This window comes from Coloeus monedula (genome assembly GCF_965178545.1).
Source record: "Coloeus monedula genome assembly, chromosome: 32".
In the NCBI taxonomy this organism is placed as follows: domain Eukaryota; kingdom Metazoa; phylum Chordata; class Aves; order Passeriformes; family Corvidae; genus Coloeus; species Coloeus monedula.
This window is the reverse complement of record NC_138812.1, coordinates 3,344,503-3,350,843: the sequence shown is the minus strand read 5'-3', so window position 1 is coordinate 3,350,843 and position 6,341 is coordinate 3,344,503.

The window sequence follows — 6,341 nt, the reverse complement described above, 5'->3', positions numbered from 1 at the left end:
AGACTGGAAAGGGGGGACTCCTGGAGGATTCTTTTGGAGTCACTGTCAATTTCTTGTTGGTTTTTATGGACACCGGTGACTTGTAGAGATGGACTTGAGCAGTAGGAAGCCCCAACCCAACACACTCATCCCTTGTTTTCCCCAAACCAGGATTTCCCACTCCCAACCCTTGACCAGATGGAGGAGGAGGCTGTGAGGAAGAGGAAGATGCCCCGGGAGCCCCAGGCAGGTGAGGAGGAAGTCAGTGCCTCAGTGGGGCAGTGTGGGGAGTGTGGGAAGAGGTTTCACACCAGCTCCAGTCTCCTCCGGCACCAGCGGATTCACACGGATGAGAGGCCCTTCCGCTGCCCCGACTGCAGGAAGGGCTTCAGGTACAACTCTGACCTGATCGTCCACCAGCGCATCCACACCGGGGAGAGGCCCTACGAGTGTCCTGAGTGTGGGAAGAGGTTTCAGAGCAGTTCCAATCTCCTCAAGCACCAGCGGATTCACACGGATGAGAGGCCCTTCCGCTGCCCCGACTGCAGGAAGGGCTTCAAGCAAAACTCCCACCTCGTCAGGCACCAGCGCATCCACACCGGGGAGAGGCCCTACGAGTGTCCCCAGTGTGGGAAGAGCTTCTCACAGAGCTCTAACTCTACCCAACACCAACGGAGGCACCGCTAAGGGAAGCCCTGCGAGTGCCCCGACTGTGGCAAGAGCTTTGTCCTCTGCTCCAACTCCATCTCCCATCAGAGGAGCCACGTTTGGCAGAGCCCTGGTGACCCACATTCCCTGTGATCCAGGTTGGGAAGAGCCCTGGCTGGTGCTCTCCACGTTCTCCTGGATCCCCGTAGGCACCTGGGTGAATGCAGGGGCAGGAACATCCATCGGGACTCAGATCAACATTGGAGATCCATTGGGATGAGCTGATTTTTTTACCTTTACACCCTAAAATTTTCATCTGCTCTGTCCAATTGTTTCTACTGGTGGTATCAAGCAACCCTGGATGATCTTGGAGATCTTCTGCAGCCTAAGTAACTTCTGTGTTAATCCTGCTGAAACAACCAAAATTGGGGTAAAAATAAAGAAATTAAACAAAGAGGTCTAAAGCGGCACCATTTTACCGGAATTTGGGGGTGACTTTGCTGTTCAGGGGAATATTCGGGAGGATCTGAGTGTTGTGGGGCTGTGAAGCCAGATTGGGGCCACAATCTCGTAGTTGTGCTGGCAGAACGTGTGCACCTGAGCCCCTCTGTTCTCCAGGAATTCCGGTTGTCTGTCCCAGTCCCTGGCCTGGGTCTTCCCCTTTGGGGTGTGACCTCCAAAGTGCCCAAATCGCTGCTGAAGTGCCCAAGCTGCTCCTGGCTGTGGATGTTCCTGTGCCCCAGCCTGTCCTGGTCAGTGCCATGGGGGGTTGGAGGGGGTCTGGGGGCTCCTTGGGGGACTGGGAGGGGCTTTTGTGTCTCTTGAGGGCATTTGTGGTGCTTAGAGGGGCCTTTTGGAGTGGTCTCTGAGAGACTTCTGGTGATCTTGGCTGGGCCGTGTGGCTCGGAGAGAATTTTGTGGTTCTTGGGGTCATTTATGATGCAGGGAGTGGTTGGGGGGGTTCCTGGCCAGGAGCTGTGGGGTGGTTTGAAGGGTCCGGGAGTGGCTGTGGGGCTGGGAGGGGGTTTTAGGGCAGATGTGACCTCTCCCCCAGACCCCAAAGCTGCCACCAGACCCCACCCCCAAGATGCTGCTGGGGGTCTGGTGGCTCCATGTTGGGGTTCATCTTCCTGGTGCTGCGGGAGAATGTGAGGGGGGGTCCCCAGGGGCCGTGTGTGTCCCCCCAGAGTGTGTGTGACCCCCCCATCCCGGTGTCATCCCCTTTTCCCTGCCCACAGGGCTCCTGAGCCAGCCCCTGCTGCCCCAGGAGGGAATTTGGGGAGGGGGCAGAGGGGGTGCGCAGCCCCCGCCGGGGGATGACCCCGGCCCAGCGCCCTTCGTTCAGCACCGAGCTGGGCTTGGGGCCGCAGGAGGAAGAGGCCGATGGGAAGCAGATCCTGCAGGGGGGACAGGGCTTGGGCTCAGGGCAAGGTCCTGCCCTGCACACCTGGCTCAGGTGTGAGCCTGCCCCGGGAAGGGAGCGGGACATTGCCATCCCCACGGATCAGGGCTGGGAGCAGCGCTGGGAGCACGGACATGGAAATCCTGGGAGCCACTGGGACCGCCCTGGGGGGTGAATGATCCCCCCCAGCACCTTTCCAGGCCGCCCTGCGAGCTGAGAAATGCTCGCTGGGCCTCGGCCTTGGCCAAGAGCCTCCGGGCTCAGCTGCTCTGAGCTCAGGCGCTGCCGGCTCCCGCAGCCCGCCCAGGGCCGCCCTGCCCGTGCCGGGGCTGTGCTGGAATTCTCTGCTGCTGCTGGGCCACTCGGGGGCTCTGGCCCAGCAGGAAAGGTGACCCTGAGCCAGGAGCTTTCCTTGGCCGCAGCAAAGCCTCGGCACGGAAAGACCTTCCCAGCGCTGGGCCCTGGGCCGGGAGGGATTGTGCCACCAGAGCTGTCCCTCCATTTCTTCTGCCAGGCAGCTTTAGCACAGGAAAAGTGGAGAAGCCAGAGCTGCCTCTCAGCTTTCCGCAGTCCTGCAGAGGAATCCTGTGTTGGAAGGAGACTGGGAACAGGGTTGAGGTGCCAGGGCAGGGGAATTGAGAGCCCTTTCCTCCGCCGTGGGCCCAGGCTCTGGCCCTTGCCCTTTGCAATGGCCCTGCAGCTGCCAGAGGGGCCTTTTTGGCTCAGCTGAGAGCAGTCCTGCTGCAAGGCTGTCCTCGAGCTGCTTGGGCTGCACATGTGCCCAGGGAATGCTCATTGCTTGCAGTCTCAGGCGCTGTGGGTGTGCAGGTGTAACTACTGCAGGAGGGAACAGCTCTGCTGGGGGCAGTTCTCTTTTTCTTGGTGGTTTTTCTGTTGAAGGAACGTTCCCTGCCAGCTCTGGGCAGAGCTCTGTAGCCGTATGTGCCACTTGTGTGTGGCACTGTGGCTCAGGAGGTGGCCAAGGGGAGCTTGGCCGAGGTGTGGGCAGAGGAATGGCCATCAGGCCAGGCTGGGGGGTCAGCGGCCGGTCAGTTGCGTTGCGTGGCCGCGGCTCTGGAGGCTTGTGTGGGAGCGTGTGCAGGGCTGGAAGGCTGGGGCTGCCGCCGCTGTGTCCCAGAGCCGGGAAGGCCGGGGCTGGCCCGGCCCTGGCCCGGCCCCGCCAGCTCTGGCAGCTGCCGGCGGGGACACAAAGGGCAGCTCCGAGCTGCGGCCGCTGCGCTGCGGCCGCACAAAGGCAGCGCCCGCAGAGCTCCAGGGCAAGGTCCTGGCCCTGGCTCGGGGCTGGGCCGGGGCCAGCGGCAGAAAATCAACTTGCAGCTTGGGCCCCGCAGCAGGGAGGAGCAGCAATTGCTGGCTGAGAGAGACTCTTGCCAAGGGCCTGCGGGGCCGGGCCCCAGGGAACGGCTTCCCGCTGCCCGAGGGCAGGCTGAGATGGGATGTGGGGCAGCAATGGTTCCCTGGCAGGGCGCTCAGGGCCTGGCCCAGGCTGGCCCCAGAAGCTGCGGCTGCCCCCGCATCCCTGCAAGTGTCCCAGGCCGGCTCGGCCATTGGGGCTTCCTGCCCAGGAGGGCTGGGCTGGGCTGGGCTGGGGCTGCTGAGGGCGGGATGGGCTCTGCCTGAGCCAGCTGAAGGCTGCGCATGATGAGGCCGGGGGGACCCCGTTCCTCAGTGGGTTCTGGGGTATCCCACATTCCTGAAGGGATGTCAGGGTATGTCCCGTTCCTGAGGCAGTTTTGGGGTGCCCCCAGTGCTTCGGGAGGGGTTCTGAGAGGGGGGCTCTGGTACTTGGAAGGGGGACCTATTGTCAGGGATGCGGGGAGCCCATTTTGGGAAGGATGCTGCTGTTTCTGGCAATGTTGAGAGGTTCTGAATGGGCTGTGGGGCCCTGGCTCTCATTTTGGGACTTGAGGTGAGCCCATGGGCACAGCAAGGCCTGAGGAGAGGTTCCAAGCTCCCATTTGGGATGAGGGATTGAGCGGGAGCCTCCAATCAACTCAATGCCAGCCTCAATGTGTCGATGGCAGCCCCAAATGGCTCGATCCGTCAGCCCCAAGGCCCGGCTGTGGGGAGTCAGGAAGCACAGAAGGGGAATTGGTGTCCAGGAGGGGTGGGATGGGATGGGATGGGATGGGATGGGATGGGATGGGATGGGATGGGATGGGATGGGATGGGATGGGATGGGGGTTGGTTGAAGTTTGGGATTGATGGGGTGGTTTGGGCACTTGGAGTGGGGCATTTCAGGGAGGGAAAGCAGGAGCTGCTTTTGGGGAGGCTCCTGCTGCTTTTTGACAATTCTGGGGCCTCTAAGTGGCTTCTGGGAGGTTGCAGTGAATTTGGGGAAGGTGCCGTAAACCCCCTGCAATTTGAGGGGCTGAGGTGAAGTCCCCACATTTTGGGAGGGTGAGAGGACCCCAACTGGGAGGGGATCCTGCTGCTTTGCACCCCTTCAATGTGGCGAGAAGCAGCCTGTGAGGGAGGGGGGGAGGGAAAGAAGGAAAGAAGGAAGGAAGGAATTCGGAAGGAAGGAATTCGGAAGGAAGGAATTCGGAAGGAAGGAATTCGGAAGGAAGGAAGGAATTCGGAAGGAAGGAATTCGGAAGGAAGGAAGGAATTCGGAAGGAACGAAGGAAGGAAGGAAGGAAGGAATTCGGAAGGAAGGAAGGAAGGAAGGAAGGAAGGAAGGAAGGAATTCGGAAGGAAGGAATTCGGAAGGAATTCGGAAGGAATTCGGAAGGAAGGAATTCGGAAGGAATTCGGAAGGAATTCGGAAGGAAGGAAGGAAGGAATTCGGAAGGAATTCGGAAGGAATTCGGAAGGAAGGAATTCGGAATTCGGAAGGAAGGAAGGAAGGAAGGAAGGAAGGAAGGAAGGAAGGAAGGAAGGAAGGAAGGAAGGAAGGAATTCGGAAGGAAGGAAGGAATTCGGAAGGAAGGAAGGAAGGAATTCGGAAGGAATTCGGAAGGAAGGAAGGAAGGAAGGAAGGAAGGAAGGAAGGAAGGAAGGAAGGAAGGAAGGAAGGAAGGAAGGAAGGAAGGAAGGAAGGAAGGAAGGAAGGAAGGAAGGAAGGAAGGAAGGAAGGAAGGAAGGAAAGAAAGAAAAGGAAGTAAGAAAGAAAAGAAAGAAAGAAAGAAAGAAAGAAAGAAAGAAAGAAAGAAAGAAAGAAAGAAAGAGAAAGAAAGAAAGAAAGAAGAAAGAAAAAGAAAAAAAGAAACAAAGTAAGAAGAAACAATAAAAAAAAAAAGAAAGAAAAAAGAAAGAAAGAAAAAGTCCTAGAACAAAAAGCCAGTGCTGCCTTTCATAGCCCCTTTGCTCTCTAGGAACTAGAGGAAACAAGCTCGTGATACGCACTTTCTTTCTCAACTCCATCTAGCACATCCTTCTCGCAAGGTGGCAGAGTCCTTGGTGGAAGTGAAGCATCTCCAGCTGCAGTTCAGACTGAGACATGTGCCAGGACAGGAAACATTTGCTGACCTTCCCTCTTCCCTGTGCAACATGATTCTTGCAGCCCAGTCACTCTCGCACACTTTCGGGATCCCTGAGTCCAAGCACCTGAAGCTCCCACAGACAGACGTGTCAGGAAGGAAAACGTTCCAAAAGCACCCCCTTCTCTTAGCAGCATAGAAATTGTGCACAGCACGCTGTGGCACTGAACCTTCCTTCTCAGATCGACATGCCATCACACTTTTCACTCCTGCAGCTCGGTTGAAAATGTCCACCAGCTGCTCCCGCAAGAGCAAAAGGTTCTAGAAGTGAAAGCCAGCTCTGGGCTGCAGCTTCTCCTTGCCGCATGTAAGCCACACCAAACTCACTGATGCACTCTGTCCTTCCCTTCTCAAACGAGTACACGGGGGCCATCAGGACACACCTGTGTCCCAGCAGCTGCGTGCCCAGCCGGGACCAGCAGCAGGGCTGGGGCTGCTGCCAAAGTTCCCCTGCCCCAATGACACAGCCGGGCTGATGGGGGGCTGGATCAGGCTTTCTTGTCCACCTGCATGCCAGGAGGGAGCACAACATCTACCTGCATTCTCTGCAGCATGCCATCCTGGAGCAGAGCCATTCCCAAAGGAAGCCGTGAGCCCGTGACAAGCCAGTGCCGCAGGGCCATCCTAGCAGCACCTGTGGAAGCCGGGAGAGAGGAGCCCACCTGGAGCAGGTTCCTGCCAGCATTAATCATCCCGTGGCTTCCCACCAGGGTCTCCTTGCTTCCAAAAGGCCCCAGAGTGTCACTGTAGCCCCTCCATTCCACCAGGTTCCACAGCGTCACTGTGGTGCCCAGGCTTCCGTCAGCTTC